This window comes from Telopea speciosissima, chromosome 3 (genome assembly GCF_018873765.1).
Source record: "Telopea speciosissima isolate NSW1024214 ecotype Mountain lineage chromosome 3, Tspe_v1, whole genome shotgun sequence".
Classification (NCBI taxonomy): Eukaryota; Viridiplantae; Streptophyta; class Magnoliopsida; order Proteales; family Proteaceae; genus Telopea; species Telopea speciosissima.
This window is the reverse complement of record NC_057918.1, coordinates 70,727,077-70,739,323: the sequence shown is the minus strand read 5'-3', so window position 1 is coordinate 70,739,323 and position 12,247 is coordinate 70,727,077.

The window sequence follows — 12,247 nt, the reverse complement described above, 5'->3', positions numbered from 1 at the left end:
AATTGGCCAATAAAAGACTTAAAAACAAATCATATTCTAACTAGACTCCAACTTAAACTAAATTAATAAAGTAAATCCTGTATTCCTAACTCCTACCTCTATTTTAAGCATATTACAATGAAAACCAGTTGGACCAAAGGCCGAACATGTAAACTAAATTAATAAAGTAAAACCCAATCCAAGACTTATTTCCACTAAAATAAGCCTATCAAAATGTGTCACATAGACAGCCATGAGCCTAAGACCACAATGAGTTTCCATATCAGCTTGAAATTTAACATCTGAATTCCAAAACATTTCAGGGACCTACAATCCAACCAAGATGGACCAAACTTGCAGTACCTAAACCGGAACACCAGTTCACTCTTAAAACAACCAGGAAAGAGCTGATAAGGGGGAGGGGATATGAAGAGAAGATAAACAATATACCAGTTTTGATTTAGAGTTTGATCAGACAGAAACCAACAGAAGAGAGCACATCAATGATCGCAACAATCTGACATTTTCTATCCTTAGAGAACCCTAAACATTTTCTATTCTTGCAAAAAAAAACCTTAATATGCTTAGTTAATAAGTAAACTCTCATAGCCTCAAATAGTTGGAAGATGTAGAGATTCTAGGGTTACTTGAAATTATTTAGTGTTTACAGACCCTAAATAACCCTTACCCCAATTATTTAGTGTGTTTACAAAAGCAACCCCTCTGATAAGCAAGCAACAAGGAGATCCTGAGTTTGGATTCGTTCAGTTTCAATTTGTCTACTGCTCTTCATCTCCCCCCCCCCCCCCAAATAAAAATAAAAAAAACTAATCTACTGCTCATGCCAGGCAAATCATTTCTCGTGTCAGAATTTTGTTATTGGTTGGCCTTAAGTTAATTCTCATTCTTTTTTCATATTTATCCAGCTTATTTGGAGGACTCCCCTTGTGATGTACTTATGGGCTAATACTATTTCCTACCTTTGAATTATTGCTTGAAATCCAAACTCAATCAGATAAAAGTAATTGGTTTAGTACTGTACTCATCGAGAGATTCCAAGGTTACTTGGTGAGCCTGGTGAGAGACAAAAATAGGAACTAACAAAAGGGAAAAGCTAAGGCTAAGGTGGGTTACATCTTTTATGGTAGAGCACTTCAGTATGAAGGCATTTAACTACTTCCCTTCAAGAAAAGTAGAGCTTGTTAAAGTAGAGAATAAGATGAAACCCAGAAGAGAATAGCAACCTAAGCTATTTCAAGTTGATTTACAAGCGTAGCTTCTCTTTTAATCATCAAATGCAAGAAAACAACATCCGACAAAGCAGGCGGTAATGAGCATACCTCATGAAAGAATAAGATGTAAAGAACAAACCCCTTGCAGGCAAATCCAAATCTATCTCCGACCCTTCAAAAAGAATAAGAACCCTATCCAAAATTCCTGAGAAAGCCCATAGCCCAATTAAAAAAGAACTTCATACAGAATACCAAATCCAAACTTCTCAATATGTGGAGGAGATCTCCGATGAGATTTGGCAAATAACAGATTTGTTTTCAACGATGGAAGCCAGATTTCAGTATTCATGAAAAGCATGTAGACATGAAACTTATCTGGGTAAGATTTCCGGATCTCCCATTCGAGTACTGGCACGAAAATGTCCTCTCCATGGCAAGGGTTATTGGCTTCCCTGTTGCTTTGGATAGGCGCACGCGTAATGGTGTTATGGGGCATTTTGCTCGGGTGTTGGTGGAAGTGGAGGATTCCCCCTCTTTCTCTAGAATCTAAGAATTCCAGGTTGAGCGAAAACAACCTCGTTCGGAGGAACTTTTTTGTTTCAAGCAATTTGCAAAATACGAAGATGAGCTCAGCCATTGTGGTTATTGCAAGAAGGTGGGCCATGTCATCAATGTATGTTGGTCGAAGCAGGAAGATGAAGCAATGGCAGCTCGTGGGCAGCCCTCCCAGGGAGATCCTAGGGCTTTGTACGGTGAGGAAGAGGAGAGATCTAGGCTGGCAATGGGTGTCGCCCCGCCGGCTCAGGTGGCTCAGGGTAGAGGTGCTCCGCCAGCTCAGGCAACTCCAGGTGGAGATGTTCCACGTGGTGGTGCTCTTAATTTGGAAAGATTGGTAAATCCCCAAAATGAAAACCTTAGGAATATGGCTATTATTCCTTCTCAAGAGATCCCTTTAAGTTTGGAAAGTCCCCATTTTGCTCTCAATATGCTGCTCAGTTTTTGTGGGCAAGTTCTTTTTGAGTGAATACACTCATGCTCCTCTGTTAGAAATGTCAATGGGACCCTCCTCAGACCAATTTCTATGCACATAGATGTGGTCTTGGGTCCAATTCGTCAAATCACCATTGTATCATGGGGTAAGTTGTTTCAGCCAGAAAAATTAAACATTCATCAAATCACCATTGTTTCATGGGGTAAGTGTTTCAGCCGGAAAAATTAAACAAACATCATATGGAAAAATTAAACAAGAGCAGCTTTAGAGTTAATTCAAGGGAAAGGAAACCTATCCAATCAACAAAAACCAGGCCCTAGGTTGAAGGTAAAACAAACAATACAACGAACTGCATTAATGATATCCCAACAACAAGAAGCAAGAAATAACTTTAAGTAACAAAGAAGAAAAATCCCAACAGTCCAATAACCAACAACAAACATCCCAATCAGAAATGCAGTAATAAGAACACACAAGATATATAGCACTGGACAATCTAGGTAATCCAAAACCAAACAGAACATACAACTAGGTAAACAACTGGTCGGATCAAGTCATCCTAGGTTCAACCACATCTTCTTCTCTGGTTCCTCAATGAGGGTGGGAAGGGATCATAGTATCATATATTCTTCATCAAACAATCATGTTAAACATTCCACCAAAAAAAAAATCATGTTAAACTGATTATTATTCAGACTGTTTTATTAATCTGTATATATAAATTTCTTTACATACTGCATAGCAAGTGGAACCAAACTTTCTCATCTATTGCAATCAACCAACTGCCCATATCATGAACTCACAGTTTTAAAACCACTGACAACAACAAGAAGAACAATTACAATGGGAAAACAAACAGAATAGAAGAAAAAATCCCCAAATAAATATGGAAAATGTTTCCTTCCTCAGCAATTGCAGAGAGAGAGAGAGAGAAAGAGAGCCAATAAATACTTACATAGAAACAGTAATATATTACTGCTGCCAAATACTTAAATAAATAGAGGCATTCACTTCAGTTGCGGTTAAAATAATACAAATTTTAATCAAGACAAATCAGAGGCAGCCCATAATAACCGCTGCCAAATAATGCCAAAAAGAGGCAGCTATATATTACAGCTTGTGCATACTTCCAATAAACGAGGCGGTAATATAATATTACAATTGAATAAAAAATAGTCTACTCCAGTTACGGTTAAAACTTTACCGCTTTTAGTTAGGACCAACCAGAGGAGGTAATTTAATGCCGCTGCTAACTCCTTACAAATAGCGACAGCAAAATATTACCGCCGTTAAATATATAATACCGCACTCACTTCGGTTGTGGTTAATGCTATACCACCAATCATAGGAATTCTATAATAACTGCTGTGCCAAATAGTGATAAATGGAGGCAGTAATATGTTTCCACTACTGAATACTAGTATATAGTGGCCGTAATATATTACAGCTCCTGAAATTTTTTATATAGTAGTGGCATTTTTTAACTGCCGTTTAATAAGGTATATAACAATGGTAAAAATTTACCGCCGCCATATACTCCACCTATATACAACTACTACTGCCCCCCTTTCCTTGAAGTCGACGGATCCTAAAAAAATGGCTGAACGGATTCTTCCTCTCCTACGGAGAAAGTATAACTTTTGCCTAGAATTTATTAGATGTAAGAAATCTTATATCTAGTGTTGAGGTGTTTTTCCTTTTGCTTTTGAGTTATAAATAAATTATAAGGTGTTGTTCTCTGTGCCGCAGCGCAGCTTGCGCCCAGGCACATGGGGTGGGCGCAAAAACCACCCTACCCCTGCCCATGTGCAGGGGCGCAGGCAGGCGCTGCGACACTGAGAACATTCTCCCATAAATTATATAATCTGCTTTAGGAGTTATAGAATGCCATCTTAATGTTCACACACAGAAAGTTGTAATTTAGATAACATTGATTACATTAAAAAAAAAAAAAGATAAACAAACCTTATAATCCTCTGGTAAATCGTTGAGCCGATTTGTGCACACATCTTCTATATCATTGATTAACTGAGATGGAAGGAAAGATCACAATCACTTCCATGCATGACACAATTTAACAAGAAGATTGAGCAAGGATTAAGGATGGGTTAAATGAGAACAGCAAATACCTTGTAATTAAAATTCAAGAGGTGTGATCGTTCAATGGGAAACTCTGCATCAGCGATTACTATGAGGAGCCAATTAATAGAATGGTTTGGCCCCATAGCTATTTGCCTTTAAGTGATCTGCAAAACAACAATCATAGGGTTACTCATTCTAGAAAATGAGATCTGAATCTTCCATCAAATACAGTTGTTGCCACCACTCTCATCCTTCCAAGGAGGGTCCCAAAAAACAATTGTTGTTTTCAACTCAGTCGGGACTCTAATCTGGCTTAAATGAAACGGAAAAGGAAGCTAATACATGAAATTCATAACAATTTCTGAGGAAGAACTGTTGAGCTTCAGCGTGCATTCCACCTCAAGGTAGATTCCACCCCTTTTAATGGATTTCTTCCTTTAGGAACTGGCCCGCAACAACAACCCAAGGAAAAAGAAATACTAAAAATGATTCAAAACTAAAAAAAATAATAAGAAGAACCATACCTTGGGGATGAAGAAAAACTCATGAAAAGGAAAATAGATTAAAAATCCCAAAAGAACGGAGGAGGCCCAAGAGAATTTCTTCCGGATAATACAAAGACGGTAGGGACTTTCGTTGCAGATGTAGATTGGAGACGCTTACATCGGCTAGGGTAGATGGAGTTATCTCGTCTCAAAACAATATTTTATAATCTAGAACTGATAGGTTAAAATAATAAGAGCGAATGATAATTCACCATGTGCCAACCGTATAGGCTCTCCCCTCTCTTGTGATGTAATTCCTCTTTGAGCGATAATTTACTTGGCCTAGATGGGCCTACCGTATGGGCTCTCCCCTCTCTTGTAGTCAATATAAATATAAAATTGTAAATCTAGATGAAAAGCTCCAAAGTCCAATTAGCTTGTGGCTCTAAGTCCATTCAAGCGTCTTACTACGCTTTTTTTTTATTTTTATAATTGATAGAATCTCTTTGAAAAATAATTTGGACAAGTGCAATCCAAACTTTTAATTGTTAGATTAGAATCTAATTAACCAAAAATTCTGCATGTATTTGTGAATGCCACATCTCTTATATTAGAGAATACCATATAGAATATATATAGATCATTGATTGCAATAAATTTCGTGTAATCCTTATCTGATGTTATTATCATACATATATTTCGCTTTGATCCAATTACTAGGGAATATGGTTGGGTTTTTGTTCTATTTTTTAACTCTCAATTTCTTATGCCTATGTAGATCATGGTGTTTCAGGATGGTTCAGGATTCAGAAATAAAGGAACTGCAGCATGGATTACAAGAAGCATAGGAGCAAGGGTGAGACGAATTAGATATTTGGACTAATTGTCAAGATATGATTTTGTGGTTGTCGGGGATGGTCAGACGGCTTGGCCTTGGAATTTTTTTTCCCTTAGTACGATTATCTAGATTTATTGTTACTTTTAGGTCTGTTAATATATTTAAAGGATATATTAATAATTTCGAAGGCCAACAAGTTAGCAAGAAAAGCTAGGGTTGAAAAACACATAGAAACAGTCTAGTTAGATATACACAGGTTTTTACCACCAAAAAAAAAAAGATATACACAGGTTTTTATTTTGCCACAAAAAAAACATGGGAAAAGCCTCTTTAAGCCTAAGACGTGTCTCCTCACATCTTCATCTTTTTAATTGTTTTTTGGGTAATTTATACATATCACCCCTGAGGTTTGACGAAAGGATAATTTTACCCCCTAGTTTTGGAAAATTCTGCGTACCCCCTTGAGGTTTGCAAACGGTAACAAATAAGCCCATTTCGTCAATTCATGATTAACAACGTTAAAAATTTAAAGTGAATTGACAAAATTGCCCTTGTAAGAGAAAGAAAAAAAAAAAACTGCAACTCATCTTCCCCCAAATCGATTGGGGAAGATGAATTGCAGGTATCCTTGTAGGGAACAAAAACTTAGATTTTTGTTACTCATCTCTCAAGTCTCATCACTGATCATCAATATCCAATCCCATTATCATCTTCTTCTTCCTTGATCTCTCTTTCTCTCTGTTTCTATGTCCACCCAAAGTCCCTCAACCAACCCAAGTCTCAGTCATCTTCCTTTCTTAGCAGCCGTTTCCATGGACATGGAATGAACCCTTAATTTCTTTGCTCCCTAACCAATCTCTTAAACCCTAACCCTAAATGTTTCAATTTCAATGGCATGCTCAAGCGCATACTTTGGGCTTCCAAAAAACCAGAAGAGGAAGAATAAGGATTCCCGATTTAGGTACAACCATATTGTAATTTTTAAAAAACCAAAAGCTCCTAATTTGGGCTATTACGAAAATTTTCCATGTAAGAGTTGAAGTGGAAAGAATACATACTAAGACAAACAAAGCAGATAACTGAAGCAGTAGAGATTCGGAGTAACTACCGATCCATCTCCCTCACTAGAGATCGACAATTTGCAAGACCAAACTATAGAAAACAAAACCCTAAGACTCCAATGGAGTAAGCCCAAAATTGATCAGCGATTAATCAGACAACCCATAAGCATGACATCTGGAGAAGGGGGAGGTCGAAGGACCAGGAGCTGGCCAAGTGATAGGTGCCAATGAGGAAGAAGAAGAAGAGGAAGTGGGGTGGGTTATGTTCCAATAGAGGTTGGGGCCGGGTGGTCACAGTCTAATATCAGATCTGGCGGCAAGTTATGAACCACTTTGGTTTATAGCTTTGGTTCTCTAAATGGGAGAGGGTTTCAGATGTCTGCTTTGGGGGTTTGATTTGTATGTGAAGGAACAATCTATGCCCTAACTTTCAACCAGTGATGGCTTATCGGTATTCAAAGTTAATCAATCCAATAGTGCCACAGGTTGCTGGAAAATAAAGTGAACAATAACAAAGAACTTAAAAGGATACCTGCAATATCCTTGAACCAGGTTCTGGAAGAGTTATGGATTTGGTGAGAGGATTCTTTCAATTTGAAGTTCTAAGAACTCAAAGGAGAATGAAGATATTAACAAGCCAACGAAGTGGACATTACCAAGATTGCAACCTAAGGCCCTAGAAACATAAGCTTCTCCATCTTCTTTCAGTCAACCAAAGCTGTTCTTCACATCTAAGAATTTCAGTTCGGAATCTAGGGTTTCCTCTTTGTCAGACAACAGACAAGGAAGACTCAATACCTTTTATGTCTTTCTCTTGTGAACCCTCAGCAGTTTCAAAGTTTTCAACGGTCATCTGGTATTGTTGATGAAAGGATACCTGCAACTCATCTTCCCCCAAACGATTTGGGGAAGATGAGTTGCAGTTTTTTTTTTTTTTTGGTTTGGTTTTCTTATAAGGGCAATTTTGTCAGTTCACTTTAAATTTTTAACGTTGTTAGTCATGAACTGATAGAATGGGCTTATTTGTTACTGTTTGCAAACCTCAGGGGGGGTACGCAGAATTTTGCAAAATTGGGGGGTAAAGTTATCCTTTCGTCAAACCTCAGGGGTGGTATGTGTAAATTACCCTTGTTTTTTTTTTTCTTTCTCTTTCCTTAAATAAATATATAAACAGTGTTTATGCGAAAGGGTGGATAGTAACTCTCTCCAAAAAAACATACATATATTTCTTTCATTTGTAAGAGGGGTGGGGGAAGAAACCTAATGTAGGTCACGCTCGCACCCACGTGGCCGACCTTAACCAGTTCTCATGCTCTTAGGAGATCAATCTAGATCCAAGCTCAAAAGTCTCAAACCCAGCCCAAGTCCAAAGCTATCCACAATATAACCCAGATTTCTAGTAGTACATATATCAACTTGAAGTTCTATTTCGGGTTATCTTTATTGAGAATTTAGAACAATGCAAAACATAAAAGTTATAGCCCTTTGAGCCATCTTTTAAATGGCTTTGGAATAAGGTCAATATGAGCTAAAATGAAGGAGTTGTCTCTTTTATACTGAACTTTTGTAGGCCAGCTCACCCATGACCTTCATCTCATTTGTATCTCTTCATGTCCCCATAAAGCTCACATTCTCCTGTGAACGTTCTTGGGAAGCAACAAGCATATTTTAAAATCTTCTCCATTGAATCACCCAATTCAACCTTGGAGCTTACATCAAGACACATTGGAGTAGCCCCTATGTCTTGAAATTTACTTTTATTTATTTGTTTTCTCTAGAGTTTTTTTTCTTGGGAATTATGCATGTAATCTCAACCCTTGAAAATCAATGTTGCTCAACAGCTGAGATATCGTATGAACTTTTAGGATTCCTTTTGTTTTGCCTATAAAAGGCCTACTAATCTTATGTAAGGGTATTTATGTAATATCCCTTCATATGTTTTCATATAATCCTACTTGTATTAATGCCCAGGCTGTGAGGGGCAATCTAGTAATTAGCCTATTTGACCTAAACCCTAGTTTCCCTATATATACTAGCTGGAGACAGCAGTCTGGGTATTCCAAACTAGATACTCAAGGTGTAATGCTTTAAGCAACCTTGTGCTTAAACCCTAAACCCTAACAATCTTAAAGCATTAGGTATTTTATCTCGATCAACTTTGGAGATCGAATTACAGTTGGAAGATCGATTTTGCAATCCTTATTTTATTGGCGTTTATCATTCACGACAAGGTGATCTCTGTGATCGGCTTAGGATTTCGGATCTCTTTCTCTCGCTTTATTTTGTGCGTTGTCGTTCACGGCAAGACGTTGTTTATTACTTTGATCCAAAGTGCGTCTACAGAATTTGTCAGGAGGCTTTTTGCATCTTCTCAAAAGAAAGGTTCTGCGTGCTTTGATTTATATTTAAAAAGAAAAAAAAGAAAATTAGAAGGACGTTTTACAGTTTTTTTGTCAGAGAACCTTTAATCAAAGGTATTCCATGGTGGTTTGATTACAAACGGTCAAACTGATATATTGCTTTGGAAAAGCATTAAGTCTCTTTTGGTTTTGTCAAATCAAATAAAGTGGAAGTGGAAGATCTACAGAATCGTTGTTTTCAAATCTCTTTTCTATTTCCTTTGATTTGATTATTCAAATTAAAAATTAAAAAAAAAACAAAGGAAAAGTAGAAGAAGACAAAATCAGTTTTTGTCCGTACAAACCTTTTGGTTGTTTGGAAAAAAAAAAAAAAACAGCTTTGGCAGAAAGTTTTATTTTCTTGGGTTCGGCCACTATCTGCGAGCAGTCAACATCGTATCAGAGCCGACGTCACTGTAATTTTGCGATCCTTTCCTCCGCCATTTAAATCCAGGGTTCTCCATCTCAGGTGTGATTGTTCCTTTGAGCATTTATTTTTATTTGAGTTATTCCTTGGGCATATAAACAAATCACGTAAAAATGAAGAAACATGTTGTTCCAATTGTGATTATCAAATTGGAAAGCTTTAGTAGTTCTGAGTTCAGTTCTTGAAAAAGGAGGACTCAGTTTGGACTGAAGTACCTCAATATTTTCTACACTGTAGTAAATAAATTTTTTAATTGCACGGACCTAACTGAAGCCCAATAGATAAGTGATGAAGACTTTTGCAAAGACTACCTATTGAACTGCCTGTCAGATAGACTGGCAGAGACCTATAGTAAATATAAGACTGCAAAAGAGATTTGGGAAAACTTAGAAGCCCAATTCAAAAAGGAGGAGGACCTATAAAAAACTCACTTAGTTGACAAGTTTATGGATTTCAAGTTTCAAGAAGACAAGGAAATACTTCCTCAAGTAACAGACTTTGAGAACTTGAGAACAAAATTGAACCAAGAAAATATCCCTGTTGTTGATGCATTCTTAGTGGGTGCAATTATTTTTAAGTTACCTTCTACCTGGCATTCCTTTAAAACTGAGATGCATAGGAAGAAAACACAAGTGGGGCTAGATGATCTCAAACGGTTCATTAGAATCGAAGATGAGAACAGAGCCAGGAATAACTTGGAGATGGTGAAACAACAACGGACATCTGCCAATTTAGTTTCACAATCCAAGAAAAATCCTAGGCAATTTAAGTCACCTAAGAAAGAACCCCAACAGTTGGAGGCCAAAAAGATTAACTTTAAAAAGAAGGGCAAGTGCCGCAACTGTGAAAAATGGGGTCACTATGCATCTGAGTGTAGGGGTCCTAAGAAAGGGAACACTGACACACCACAGAAGGAAGTTCACATGTTGGTGGACAAGACTGAGCCTACTAACTTTGTTGTCATGGTTGACAAGGGTAAGGAGTTGGCCAATACATCTTCAGATTGGTGGTTAGATTCTGGAGCTACTTGTCATGTTTACAATAGCAAGGACCTGCTCACTGATGTTGTTCAAGTAGCAGAGACTGTCACTATTACAAATTGAGACGTCGTGGAAGTGATTCAACAAGGGATAGCAAACCTGGTTCTTTCATCAGGTAAAATACTTACTTTGAAAAATATTAAAATCTTTCCTGATTTTGAAAAGAATTTAATTTCAATTGGAATTTTGCTTGATGTTGGCATGTCTATTACTTTTAGTAGTGGTAGAGTAACACTGTCTGTTCTCTTTTTATTTTGGATGTGCTTATAATTTGAATGGTATGTTTAAGTTGAGTTTAGCTAATGATACAATAAACCAGGTTAACCATATTTCACTTGATCCCAAAATACTACACTGTAGGTTAGGACATGTGAACTATAGGAAAATGCTCAAATTAATTAAAACTCATAATTTACCATTAGACACTTCAATTAGATTTAATAGATGTGAAGTGTGTGCTCAAATCAAAATAACTAAAAAACTTTTTAGACCGATTTCTAAGAGCACTCAACTTCTTGAACTGATACATTCTGACATTTGTGACTTTAAAAGCTTCACAACTAGAGGAGGTCGAAAATATTTGATAATATTTATAGATGATTTTTCTAGATATTGTCATTTATACCTGTTAAAATCTAAAGATGAAGCATTTGAAAATTTTAAAATTTTCAAGAATAAGGTAAAAAATCAGTTGAACTTGAAAATTAAAAGATTTGGAAGTGATAGGGGAGGAGAATACAAATTGACAGAGTTCAAGAAATTTTGTGCATCTGCAGGCATAATCCTTGAAACAACTGCTCCTTACTCACTTCAATCAAATGGCATAGCTGAAAGAAAGAACAAGACGTTAACAGAGATGTTAAACTCCATGTTATTGACAGCTAGCATGCCCTCTTGCTATTGGGGAGAAGCAGTGTTGACTGCAAATCACATTCTAAATAGACTACCACATTCAAAACTGACTTCTACACCTTATGAACTATGGCATAACCAATCCTTTAAATATGACACTCTTAAAGTTTGGGGCTGTATAGCTTATGTTAGGATACAAGATCCTAGGAGACCTAAGGTGGGGCCTAGAACAAACACTTGTGTGTATCTAGGTTGTGCAGAAGACATTGCTGCAGACCGATTTTTGGATCTATCAACCAATGTGGTGATAGAATCTAGGGATGTCATATTCTTTGAAGATAAATTCCTCAGAGATAAAGGCCTGACCATGCCTGGTTTGACTGAAATGGTTACAGAATCACCTTTGAAATCTGAACCAATTGTTTCTGACACTACTCCCACAATGCTCCCTGAATCAGAACCTAAAAGAGTATCTACTAGAGATAGAGTACCTAAAGATTTTGGTGAGGATTTTGTGACTTACCATTTAGAGGTTGATCCATCCACTTATAAGGAAGCGATGAGATCTAGGGACTCACTGCTATGAAAAGAAGTCATTGATGAGAAAATGAGCTCTTTAATGCAGAATGAGACCTGACACCTTATTGATCTGTCTAAAGGGGCCAAGACAATAGGGTGTAAGTGGGTACTGAAGAAGAAACTTAATCCAGATGGGTCTATAGACAGGTATAAAGCACGATTAGTAGCTAAGGGCTATATCCAGGTGAGAGGGATAGATTATTTTGACATCTACTCTCCGGTCTGCCATTTGGAAACGATAAGAATTCTTCTTGCCATAGCATCTATTGAGTACTATTGTGC